At 42.1% G+C, this 13703-nt stretch overlaps 1 protein-coding gene across 7 annotated transcripts in view; it reads left to right on the forward strand.

Moving 5' to 3' along the window:
- The first annotated feature begins 201 nt into the window (after positions 1 to 201).
- The window catches only part of epb41a (erythrocyte membrane protein band 4.1a), a 63697-nt gene continuing 50195 nt past the window's right edge, over positions 202 to 13703 (forward strand). For 3 of the 7 annotated variants that reach the window (XM_072447804.1, XM_072447806.1, XM_072447810.1), the window contains exon 1: positions 210 to 397. The gene's annotated coding sequence lies outside the window, so the exon portion shown is untranslated. Of the gene's footprint in view, positions 398 to 13703 lie in introns of all 7 variants that reach the window. The other 4 variants (XM_072447807.1, XM_072447811.1, XM_072447809.1 and 1 more) reach the window with 4 other exon arrangements.

Consider the following 13703-nt stretch of genomic DNA (forward strand, 5'->3'; position numbering starts at 1 on the left):
CACCTGCGCTGAATCAAATAATTTTACATTTATCAAATTTTAGGACGTGAACGCAACCTATTACAAAGATTCCCTAAGACTCCCTAAATAGACTTGAAAGGGAGAGTTTTTTTTTCCTCTCATACATTTCTACCGACTCGCCAATAACTGGGGATCTACGCTTGTATTGGTCGCAGCAGTGGGAGTGTCGCCTGTCAGACAAATCCGCGGGCGTAGTGAGCCTGCGCGCTCGCGTCTGCCTCTCAAACACATTGTTAAAGCCGCTGCCTACGCTGGATAACGCTGATGAACGAGCACTTTGTTTATCTGATGCTCCAGAGGAATAGCGGTGCGACAGCGGCGGTTCTCTGCGTCCACAGCCGAATTTGAGCCCTCCTGCGCGGACACGAACACAGCGGTGAGTCCCTGCCTACAGCATCCTCATCCCTGGTACCTATTTGTTGACATCTTTTGCCACATTGAGCGCCATTTGCAAGCTAGCGGACAGGTGCACCTACCAACGCCGCGTATTGTGCATTTCAAACGTTTTTAAATTGTTAAAAAATGTAAACGTGTTTGGCGTTTATTATTTCAAATGTGTCGGTGTCGCGCGCGGGGATGATGCACGGAGGGATACACGTTGTAAACAGCCATATAACAGATTTATTCCGTATTACGCGGCGTATTAAGACAATGCGTTCTTTTAAAAATTATATTTGTTTATCTTTTCATAAACGTGACAATTTTCCAGTCACATTTAGTGGTATTCGTGCGTAATGGCAGCGTGTGGTCGGTGCTAGTGCTGGTTTTAGCAGCACAGAGGCGTTAGCTGGATGTTACTTAACCGCGAGCAGGTGCGCTCCAGATCTGCCATGGTGATGTTGGCTAGCGCTGCTGCTTTAATGGAAATATTGTGGTTATTGTAACGAAAGAAAGAATATATATTTGAAATGAGAAAATAGCTGGATTAATTATTGTTTTTTTTGTAGAAAGAATAGTATTATGTTATTGACTCCATGTTATTAATCCAGCAGCTAGTCTGTTCCGGGTGCCTTCTGAGGACGCGGAGTTCACGTCCTTTGCGGAGTTATAAATCATAGTTTTGCAAATATTAAAGACTAAACTAGGCTAAAATCATGGCTAGTTATAATTTATGCTATATTTTTCTATCAAAAATCAGATGGTATTCGGTATTAAAACTAGTATCGAAACGCGATACTCATTTGAGCATGTATTGATGCAAAAAAATAACTTAAACAGGACAAAATGACCCTTGACCTTTCCTGAACAGTTCTAGAATGATCTCGAGCTTCATCAGAAAGAGACAAAGGGTTTTGTGAAGAAAGTGCTACTGTTTTGCATTGAAAATGTCACTAAAACCTTGACCTTAAAAAGATAATTTTTAAATTCTCCTTGTGGTATTGAAATTAGTATCAAGACTTGAGTATATTTGTTAGTATTGAAATCGAGGTTGAGGTTGTTGTACTGTAACATCACTCTTGTCAGTCTAGTAGTTGTAGCTTACTTTAGGTAAGTTTTTGGTTCCTCTTCCGACTGTGAAGAAGTCCTCAAGTGACACAATCTTTATGGAGACAATGTTAAATTATTGAAATATTTGTGTTTCTTGCACTGCTCCTTCGATTTTTAAAGTTCAAAGTAATTGAAATTACCAGACTCCCCCCCATTTGTCTAATTTAGGTAAATGACTTACTTCTACTTTAATTCTACTTTAGTTAATTGTTTTGAAGTAAAGTGAATTTACTTGAGTCCAGTTTTATTTTCAAAAAAATGAGAGATTATAAACTGAAGGCTATTCATGTGTAATAAGACCTCTTTCATTCTGAACAGTAACGTGTACATACGGTGAGTGGAGGATTATCTCCACAGTGCGACTCTTGGACTCATGTGCTGAGTCCATCCAAAACATGCACCATGGTCAAATAGACTATATGGCTGCTGTTATCTTCCAATGAAAGATGGGTCAAATGCAGAATATAATCTCTATAGGGATCAATAACATCTGCCTTAATAATGTCTTCTGCCTTAACAATGTCTTCTGCCTTAATAATGTCTTCTGCCTTAACAATGTCTTCTGCCTTAATAATGTCTTCTGCCTTAACAATGTCTTCTGCCTTAACAATGTCTTCTGCCTTAATAATGTCTTCTGCCTTAACAATGTCTTCTGCCTTAATAATGTCTTCTGCCTTAACAATGTCTTCTGCCTTAACAATGTCTTCTGCCTTAATAATGTCTTCTGCCTTAACAATGTCTTCTGCCTTAACAATGTCTTCTGCCTTAACAATGTCTTCTGCCTTAATAATGTCTTCTGCCTTAACAATGTCTTCTGCTTTAACAATGTCTTCTGCCTTAACAATGTCTTCTGCCTTAATAATGTCTTCTGCCTTAACAATGTCTTCTGCCTTAACAATGTCTTCTGCCTTAATAATGTCTTCTGCCTTAATAATGTCTTCTGCCTTTAATAATGTCTTCTGCCTTAATAATGTCCTCTGCCTTAATAATGTCTTCTGCCTTAACAATGTCTTCTGCTTTAACAATGTCTTCTGCCTTAACAATGTCCTCTGCCTTAATAATGTCTTTTGCAAAACATAAACTACTTCTACTAATATGTCTCAGTGAATGAAGTGGACTGGATCTGCTGTGATCTCGGTCTAGACTCGAAGCCGGTGGATTGGCCAATAGTAGATGTGATTATTTGAGAACTCTTGTGTTGTGTGTTGTGTGGTTAGTGCTCTGTGCTGTGTGTTGTGTGGTTAGTGCTGTGTGTTGTGTGCTGTGTGTTGTGTGTTGTGTGGTTAGTGCTGTGTGTTGTGTGTTGTGTGGTTAGTGTTGTGTGCTGTGTGCTGTGTGTTGTGGTTAGTGCTCTGTGCTGTGTGTTGTGTGGTTAGTGCTGTGTGTTGTGTGCTGTGTGTTGTGTGTTGTGTGGTTAGTGTTGTGTGCTGTGTGTTGTGTGGTTAGTGCTCTGTGCTGTGTGCTGTGTGTTGTGTGGTTAGTGCTGTGTGTTGTGTGTTGTGTGGTTAGTGCTGTGTGTTGTGTGTTGTGTGGTTAGTGTTGTGTGCTGTGTGCTGTGTGTTGTGGTTAGTGCTCTGTGCTGTGTGTTGTGTGGTTAGTGCTGTGTGTTGTGTGGTTAGTGTTGTGTGCTGTGTGCTGTGTGTTGTGGTTAGTGCTGTGTGTTGTGTGGTTAGTGCTGTGTGCTGTGTGTTGTGTGGTTAGTGCTGTGTGTTGTGTGCTGTGTGTTGTGTGGTTAGTGCTGTGTGTTGTGTGGTTAGTGTTGTGTGCTGTGTGTTGTGGTTAGTGCTCTGTGCTGTGTGTTGTGTGGTTAGTGCTGTGTGCTGTGTGTTGTGTGGTTAGTGCTGTGTTCTGTGTGTTGTGTGGTTAGTGCTGTGTGTTGTGTGTTGTGTGGTTAGTGCTGTGTGTTGTGTGCTGTGTGTTGTGTGTTGTGTGGTTAGTGTTGTGTGCTGTGTGTTGTGTGGTTAGTGCTCTGTGCTGTGTGCTGTGTGTTGTGTAGTTAGTGCTCTGTGCTGTGTGCTGTGTGTTGTGTGGTTAGTGTTGTGTGGTTAGTGTTGTGTGCTGTGTGTTGTGTGATTAGTGTTGTGTGCTGTGTGTTGTGTGGTTAGTGTTGTGTGTTGTGTGCTGTGTGTTGTGTGTTGTATGGTTAGTGCTGTGTGTTGTGTGCTGTGTTTTGTGTGGTTAGTGCTGTGTGTTGTGTGGTTAGTGTTGTGTGGTTAGTGTTTAGTGCTGTGTGTTGTGTGGTTAGTGTTGTGTGGTTAGTGTTTAGTGCTGTGTGTTGTGTGGTTAGTGTTGTGTGGTTAGTGTTTAGTGCTGTGTGGTTAGTGTTTAGTGCTGTGTGTTGTGTGGTTAGTGTTTAGTGCTGTGTGGTTAGTGTTTAGTGCTGTGTGTTGTGTGGTTAGTGTTGTGTGGTTAGTGTTGTGTGGTTCGTGTTTAGTGCTGTGTGGTTAGTGTTTAGTGCTGTGTGTTGTGTGGTTAGTGTTTAGTGTTGTGTGGTTAGTGTTTAGTGCTGTGTGTTGTGTGGTTAGTGTTTAGTGTTGTGTGGTTAGTGTTTAGTGCTGTGTGTTGTTAGTGTTTAGTGTTGTGTGTGGTGTGGTTAGTGTTGTGTGGTTAGTGTTTAGTGCTGTGTGTGGTGTGGTTAGTGTTGTTTGGTTAGTGTTTATTGTTGTGTTGTTAGTGTTTAGTGTTGTGTGGTTAGTGTTTAGTGCTGTGTGTTGTGTGGTTAGTGTTTAGTGTTTAGTGTTGTGTGGTTAGTGTTTAGTGCTGTGTGTTGTTAGTGTTTAGTGTTGTGTGTGGTGTGGTTAGTGTTGTGTGGTTAGTGTTTAGTGCTGTGTGTGGTGTGGTTAGTGTTGTGTGGTTAGTGTTTAGTGCTGTGTGTTGTGTGGTTAGTGTTGTGTGGTTAGTGTTTAGTGCTGTGTGTTGTGTGGTTAGTGTTGTGTGGTTAGTGTTTAGTGCTGTGTGTTGTGTGGTTAGTGTTGTGTGGTTAGTGTTTAGTGCTGTGTGGTTAGTGTTTAGTGCTGTGTGTTGTGTGGTTAGTGTTTAGTGCTGTGTGGTTAGTGTTTAGTGCTGTGTGTTGTGTGGTTAGTGTTGTGTGGTTAGTGTTGTGTGGTTCGTGTTTAGTGCTGTGTGGTTAGTGTTTAGTGCTGTGTGTTGTGTGGTTAGTGTTTAGTGTTGTGTGGTTAGTGTTTAGTGCTGTGTGTTGTGTGGTTAGTGTTGTTTGGTTAGTGTTTATTGTTGTGTTGTTAGTGTTTAGTGTTGTGTGGTTAGTGTTTAGTGCTGTGTGTTGTGTGGTTAGTGTTTAGTGTTGTGTGGTTAGTGTTTAGTGCTGTGTGTTGTTAGTGTTTAGTGTTGTGTGTGGTGTGGTTAGTGTTGTGTGGTTAGTGTTTAGTGCTGTGTGTGGTGTGGTTAGTGTTGTTTGGTTAGTGTTTATTGTTGTGTTGTTAGTGTTTAGTGTTGTGTGGTTAGTGTTTAGTGCTGTGTGTTGTGTGGTTAGTGTTTAGTGTTTAGTGTTGTGTGGTTAGTGTTTAGTGCTGTGTGTTGTTAGTGTTTAGTGTTGTGTGTGGTGTGGTTAGTGTTGTGTGGTTAGTGTTTAGTGCTGTGTGTGGTGTGGTTAGTGTTGTGTGGTTAGTGTTTAGTGCTGTGTGTTGTGTGGTTAGTGTTGTGTGGTTAGTGTTTAGTGCTGTGTGTTGTGTGGTTAGTGTTTAGTGCTGTGTGTTGTGTGTTGTGTGGTTAGCTGGTCTTCAGTAGTGCTACATGATGTCTGTGTTCCTCTTGAGTGGAGCTGGTGGAGCTGAGGCTCCAGTGAGAGTGAGCGACAGAGAGAGGTGTGGATGACGTCCTGAGCAGAACAAAGATACTCACACCACATGCTGCTGCTGCTGCTGCTTAGTCTCTCTCTCTCTCTCTCTCTCTCTCTCTCTCTCTCTCTCTCTCTCTCTCTCTCTCTCTCTCTCTCTCTCTCTCTCTCTCTCTCTCTCTCCGTCCCTCTCTCATTATCTCCTCTATTTTTGCTCTCATTTTCTTCCCCTCTCTCTTTCTCCCCTCTCCTTTTCTCCTCTCCCTCCTTTCACCTATTTTCTCTTCACTCTCTTTTTGTATCCTCTCTCTTTCTCCTCTTTTCTCCCACCTGCTATTTCCCATTTCCCCTCTTCCCTTTTCTCCTCTCTCCTTTCTCTTTTCCTCTCTATTCTCCCTTTCCTCTCTTTTTCCATCTTCTCTCTCCACCCTTTCACATTGACATAATTTTCTTTTCACCTCTCTCTTCTCTCTATAATCTCTCTTTCTCCCCTTCCCTTCTCTCTCTCCTTTCCTGTTCTCCCAAGTTTCCCTTCTTTCCTCTCTCGTGTTCAACCTCTCCTCCCACTTTCTCCCTCTCAGCTTTCTTTTTCTTCTCTTTCCTCTTTCTAAAATGTATTTTCCAGTCTCATTTCTCTCGCCTCTCATTTCCGCTCTCTTCTCTCTTTAGTCTGTCTTCTCTCTCCTCTCTTTTCCCTTCCCCTCCTTTCACACTTTTTCTATGAAGAATTCTGCTTGAACAGTCATAGAAAGAGAGTAAAATTAACTTCACACTTTACAATTTTATGTGTGATTGTGTTCTCAAATGTTGTATTCATTGTGAACTTTTGAGTAACTTTGGATTGGTTAATCCTTCTCTGATCGGAGCCTTTAATGTCCCGCCTATCCCGATGTTTTGTTTCGGCTGACCATCCACTTAAAGGAAAGACACTGCTGCATTTTGGGTTTTGGCTATATAGAAATCATTTCTACTGATGTTGTTTAACCTTATTATACTCATGTTATATGCAGGACAGCGTACTGGAGTATTAAGCATTTCACAATATTTATTTATGGGAAAATGATCAAAATTGGACATTTATACTTTCCCCAAATATCCCTAGAGCTAAGTGACCATCAGCTGCTCTGGATTTATCTGTATAGGCAGAACTCCAGACTAGCTTTATATAGAATTCACTTCTCATGGGTCCGCACACTACTGCCATCTTGAGGATGGAAGCTGAATGCGGACTGTGCCAACATCAAGTATCAATAGAAAGGATTATGGCTACGTTCGCACTGCAGAGAATGATTTTTTTAATGTGACCGTTTGTGTGGGGTGTTAACAGAATGTCACACGTGGCGCACTGTTTACGGAAGTAAAAAGGGCACGTTAAACCAAACCACCACTGGCTTTCCTCATTTCCTCCTGTCCAGGTGTTAAAGGACAGTCACCCACACAGACCAGTGTTCTCGCTGGGCTGAGGTTTGAGGATGGCGTTCAACTGTAGAAAGGAAAAACATAGGCAGCGCTAGCAAAAAGTACGGCAAAAACTAGCAAAACCCGCCCACGGCGGCCCACGGCGCTCGATATGGAAAGCCAATATGATCACACTCCGCCACTTAGGAGCGGCGTATCGCGGCGTATTTTCCGACGCTTTTACAAAATAAAGCTGCGCTTTTAATGCCGTGCGCCGTCTGACGTTACGCCGCGTGCTGTAAACGAGCGCTGTAATTTACGCCAGATGGCGCTACTAAGTGGCGGAGTGTGAGCATATTGGCTTTCCCATACTTTTGGGTTATCGTAATACCTAGCGGTATCTTTTCAACATGGCGAGTGCCCGCGGCAGCATGGCGGCATCTTTTGGGCATGGCGGGTGCACGCAGCAGCATGGCGTGCCGCCATGCCAAAAGCCCTCAGTGAGAACACTGCAGACTCAGGGCCCGTGCTCTTGAAAGCTTTGAGGACTTGTCCATGCGGAGAGCAGCTGTGGACGAGGAAGCTTAGATGTAAAAGTCTGCAAAAGTTTGTTGTGTTAAGTTTTTGTTGCTCTTAAAAATATCAGATTTTATACACGATTTAAAGCTTTGTCCTTCCCATTGCATTCACATCAAAGTATTCATCATAGTTTTTATGAAATATTGGAAGCAGAGGAGAAGATGTGATGTTTGACATGTGTGTGGGCCCCTCAGGGCCTTGAGAATGTTCTGACTCCATCAGCCCAGTCCATTAGCCACGCAGTATGTTGTAATGGATTAATTACATGGTGTCACTGTGAGTAATACCTGTCTGAGCTAATGAGTGCTAACACTAACGACCTCTCCTGATGATTGTAAGATGTGGCTCTCACAAACCTTTTGGCACATCACATGTGCACGGCTTTTTATTGGCTTTTAGACAGCAAAGTGAAAAGGCTGGACCACAATCTACATGGTCACATCTCAAAGCTACTTCTTTAATGAGTTTTTCTTTGGTGATAAATAAAAAGCAATGTGGATTGTATAGTTGTTATTGCGTTAACCCCTGTGACTTTGAAATCAAATCAAAACTGTTTGTAGAGAACATTTAAAACTGCTGAAACTTACCCAAGTGCTGAAAAGAACCATACAACATGGGCAACTTTAAGAATGGAAATACAATGTTAGAAAATGAGGCTTAGAGGATTAATGGCAATACTTATCGACAATTATAATTGTTGTTGACTATTTTGATAATGGTTAATTATTATCTGGACCATACAGACTCGAGAACACCTGCCAACGATGTTTCACAAGACAAACATTAAAGTCAAAATGGCCACAAAGTATAATTTGAGAGTTTCATGTTCCACTCTAGAAGCCTTCAGTTAGCATATTTTTCCTGGTTCTGGTTAAAATGCATTTTAAAATGGAATAATCGACTATTTGAACTAAGCCAGAAAATAAGTGCTTAAAAAAATAGACACTTTATGACACCTTAGACACTTGATGGAGAGAGAACACTCGATCATGTCAATGAGCTGCTCTGTCCACTGTTCAACAACTACTCTACTAACGCTGAAGTGTAAGTGTGTGTTTGTTGACCGCATGAAAAGGGAGCATTTTCCACTGAATGAAATGGCCTGGGATCCCAGAGCCCGCCCCCTCTGTGATGTGTCGCTGACCGTTTGCTTGGTGTGGGCGGGGCCTCCAGCGGTGCACAGCTGTAATCCTGTCGGTGCGATTAGACTGAAATCTGCTTAAGCTCCACTCTACAGCTCTGTGTCCAGTCTCTCACTCTCCTCCCAGGGACGGGACAGGGATGGGGACAGGGACGGGGACGGGGCAGTGCTGAGGCCACACCTACAGGCTCATCACGGTCAAGATCTGTGGTCAAGATCTAGGCAATTTATAAAAAAACATTTTATAAGGGTACAAAACACTGCAACATAGTTTATTAGGGATGAGATGAGACAATTTCCAAAGAACGAGACAAGACTTTAATATTTATCATTTAAATGTACAATTCACAATTTGCCCTCTCTCACATACTTTTTTTTGTCCAAGGCAAATAAAAAAACTAAAACATTTGAAGCCCTGGGGCGGGATCAGCCCTGGCCGGGCAGATGTTAATCAGGTACTCATCAGTGATGAGGAACCGCGGTCAGCTAACAATAGGACTTTAATTGTCCATTACAGGACTGTTAAGGTAACAAAGAAGATTCGTTTAAGTTCAAATTTAAAACTGTGCAAACAACTAGATAAACAGGCTATTATCAGGAGGCTCTGCCCGGTGGGCAGGGCTTACTCAGAGTAGGATAAATACCAGAGTTCTCAGACTCGATCCGCAGATTGAGAATGACTCCTGGATGAGAGGCTAAACATCTTGATGACTACAACTGAATCTCTTTCTACAGTTGAACACTCCACTGACTTATTCCAGGTAAAAGTAAAACATTGTTATTATTTTAACTGGATGGGTCCATAATGAATGATGCATTACGAGTAAACACAGAGCAGCACAACACGGCTGAATGAAAGCAGTTTAGTCCTGATTATGAATCAGCCCGTCTTAGATTGTATGGTATTGTATAAATGTAAAGTCGCTAGCGTTACCTTCACTTGAGGAGGAAAAAGAGCGATAGTTTCAGATAAAGAAGTGAATAATAAAGCATGTTTGATTAATATTAGTCCATAAATACTGCAGTATCACACAGGTTTCCATTATTATTGGAGTGGCTTATTTCACTCAATATCACAGCTCTTACACATTCTGCTTGTGCTTGTATAGCAAGGCAAAGAAAACGCACTAATAAAGTTCTCCAAAATATTTTCCTCTCATTTAATGAGTTAAGCATTTAATGAATGCTAATTGGTTAACTATGGTCACTCCTAGTTGAATAACAGTATTTCATTCATTTGGTCTGTATATGTCCTCGTCCTGGTTAATGTTGCCTTGTCCTTATTCTGCTTTTGTGAAGTCCCTCAGGTTGTCCACTCTAGGGATGTGTTTACGTCTTGATGTAGTGTCCGGTGTCGAGACTTTTCTCTTTGGAAGTCAATCATATTTAATATCTTATCTTATTTTGCATATTAAAAGTCTCAAAAGGCCCTCATTCTGGCACAATTTTAGTATTTCTCCTGATTTTCTCCTTTAGGAGCTTTACAAACACAAATGGTGCAGTGAAGATGGTGAAGCTGAGTTTGTCTAAATGCACTGTAGTGTCTCAAAGGGAAAGATCCAATTTAGTGATTTGGAAGAGTTATTATTACTATTAACTCAAAAAGCTAGATATACTGTATTTTCCTAAATCACGGCTCATTTAGTCTGGAGGAAGAGTACCAGTTTAGGGACTTGTACAGTCATTTATAAAATCACAGGAACCAGAATTCTTCCATGTGGTTTACTTATCAAGTAATTAAATCAGCAATGTTCAAAACAGCATGAAAATACCCAACAAGTCACTCAGATAGCTATAGCACATCAAACTTAAACTGAAGTTAGGGTTTGTTTGAACAGGCGTTTTCAACTGTTTGATGATCAACTTAAAGAGTTTAGTTGTGTCTAAATGTTTGCTTTAGTTAGAAAGCCCAGTCTAAATAATCATTACAGCACATTAGGGCTTCATCTATGAAAGAAACATGTTCAACCCAAAAGTGTTAGAATCTACATATAACAGAACTTTAACGTGTGAATACAATGCAACCGATCCCATCCGGTGATAACAGTGGACACATGGTATTCCACACTGCTGCTGCTGCTTTCACAGGTGTGGTCCAGTTTAGTCAAGAGATGATAACTTCTGTAATGTTTATTCCAGACCGTCTGCGTCTCTCTGTGTGATCTTCTACAGAGCTCCTTTTGTCCTTTGTTCTAGTGTTTGTTCTCTTCTGACAGTGACGGAGCCTTCCTGTCAGCAAACAGGACAATAAAGGGGCCACATGCTCGTTAGCTGTCACAATTACTGCACTGAAGTGTTTGCTGACTGGACTCTGAGACATGGGAGCTTATTCCATCATTTCTAAGGGTCAAAGAAGTTCAGATGACTGTACAGCTCTCTTGCTGAACTCATCTAATCACAAAACAGATTTTAATTATTTTAGCCTCCTCGTCCTGCTGTTCCTCTCAGCCGACCATGTCCTAAAGGGTTTAACTCATTGTGTAATGCTTCACAGAATTCTGCTGCACAAACTAGTCACACAACCCAAAGTGAGACAATTGTCTAATGAATATATGATTTTACTTTGGACATTTACATTAAATGTGACGTGAGTTTACTATTGAACTCGTGAGGACAGCGACAGCAGCCAATGAATGAGTAGTGTGTGCAGACCTGCTCCCCACAAGGCCTTCACACCTCCTCCCCTCACGCTCACCCTCCTCTGCCCTGTGAACCTTCACTGCACGTGTTCTCCTCTCACACAGCACCTCCTCTGCCCTGTGAACCTTCACTGCACGTGTTCTCCTCTCACACAGCACCTCCTCTGCCCTGTGAACCTTCACTGCACGTGTTCTCCTCTCACACAGCACCTCCTCTGCCCTGTGAACCTTCACTGCACGTGTTCTCCTCTCACACAGCACCTCCTCTGCCCTGTGAACCTTCACTGCACGTGTTCTCCTCTCACACAGCACCTCCTCTGCCCTGTGAACCTTCACTGCACGTGTTCTCCTCTCACACAGCACCTCCTCTGCCCTGTGAACCTTCACTGCACGTGTTCTCCTCTCACACAGCACCTCCTCTGCCCTGTGAACCTTCACTGCACGTGTTCTCCTCTCACACAGCACCTCCTCTGCCCCGTGAACCTTCACTGCACGTGTTCTCCTCTCACACAGCACCTCCTCTGCCCCGTGAACCTTCACTGCACGTGTTCTCCTCTCACACAGCACCTCCTCTGCCCCGTGAACCTTCACTGCACGTGTTCTCCTCTCACACAGCACCTCCTCTGCCCCGTGAACCTTCACTGCACGTGTTCTCCTCTCACACAGCACCTCCTCTGCCCCGTGAACCTTCACTGCACGTGTTCTCCTCTCACACAGCACCTCCTCTGCCCCGTGAACCTTCACTGCACGTGTTCTCCTCTCACACAGCACCTCCTCTGCCCCGTGAACCTTCACTGCACGTGTTCTCCTCTCACACAGCACCTCCTCTGCCCCGTGAACCTTCACTGCACGTGTTCTCCTCTCACACAGCACCTCCTCTGCCCCGTGAACCTTCACTGCACGTGTTCTCCTCTCACACAGCACCTCCTCTGCTCTCGCAGTCTGAAACATTTGCTGCTCCTCTGTCCCTTACACTCCACTGCTCATACAGAGTCTTACCTCCTTCCACACCTCCTCCTCTCGCACCTCCTCTTCACAAGCGCATAGGCCTCCTTGAGTCAACACATATTTACAAACTCATGAGTGAGGACAAAAGGGAGCCGCAGCTTGGTTGATGGCGATTGCAGTTTGAGGAGACTTTATGTGCTGATGTGTGACAAAATAAAGCCACATCAATGTAACACAGTAGGGCTCAGATTAAGGATTTTCTCTTGTATTGCTGCGCTGCTAAACAATCCGTTAATTTTTTTCAAATTTGTATAGCAATTTGATAATTGCGTAGCAAAACACATGAAAGTGACTAACAATCAATATTTTCCATTGAAGTAACAAGATTATGTATTTCAAATGTATTTGTAAACATTCTTTTTACAAAAGAAAAAATATTAACAAATTAACTTTCAAACACTTTTTAAAAAAAAATTCAAAATCAAACAGAACACTTGCAAATAAAATTTGTTGTTGAACAAATTAATAAACGATAAAGTCAGATGGCCTTATTTACAACTTTCTTCCATATCATAATCAATCAGATGACTATTTGCAGGAGTCTCATTTACATATTAATTGTCTTTAGACTCACAAAAAATATTTATTAAGCTTATGATCAAGCTGACGTTCCATTCCAGCTATAAAACGTTTATATTTTTGTTTTTTCTATTTGATGACAGCCCCTAAGTACTCGTCTCTGCTCCGGTTGCACATTTGATGACGGCCCCTAAGTACTCGTCTAGGCTCTGCACATTCGGGTCAGTGTAATTCGCTGCACCCAAAATACACATCTGATTTTGACTTATTTGGCAGTGTAAATATGAGTATTTTGGCATGTGAATGATCTTTTGCGTTTAGGAGCTATTGACCTCGGAAGTCCGAATCTGTGACGCTAACTTTACCGCACTGTGGCTACTCCTGCTTTCAGACTCGCGATCTGAGACAGCAGCGGGACTCGTCATGTCAACACATAGTCCTACATTGTGTCATGCCGTTGTTGACGATCGATTGACGAGTGATCAGTGCCATCAGGCGCTTTGGTTATACAATTGAACACACATTTTTGTATTGCAAAAGCTGCGATACAAAAACACTTTTTTCTGACGAATGCATCGCATTTGCAGTGCTCTCCCCAGGATTTTTTGAAGGGATGGTAAATATGCCTCATACGGGGTTGCATTTTCCTCCAAGGACGGTTTAACGTACCTTCATTATTTCCAAAGGTACATGCACCCTAAACATACGATTACATGGTGTATAAGCCTAAACATACTATTACATGGTGTATAGGCCTAAACATACTATTACATGGTGTATAAGCCTAAACATACTATTACATGGTGTATAGGCCTAAACATACATGGTGTATAGGCCTAAACATACTATTACATGGTGTATAAGCCTAAACATACTATTACATGGTGTATAAGCCTAAACATACTATTACATGGTGTATAAACCTAAACATACTATTACATGGTGTATAAGCCTAAACATACTATTACATGGTGTATAGGCCTAAACATACTATTACATGGTGTATAAGCCTAAACATACTATTACATGGTGTATAAGCCTAAACATACTATTACATGGTGTATAAGCCTAAACATACTATTACATGGTGTATAGGCCTAAACATACTATTACATGG

Source organism: Eucyclogobius newberryi, unplaced genomic scaffold, assembly GCF_026437365.1.
Source record: "Eucyclogobius newberryi isolate DKJ021-1_F unplaced genomic scaffold, fEucNew1.0.hap1 SCAF_16, whole genome shotgun sequence".
NCBI classification, from domain to species: domain Eukaryota; kingdom Metazoa; phylum Chordata; class Actinopteri; order Gobiiformes; family Gobiidae; genus Eucyclogobius; species Eucyclogobius newberryi.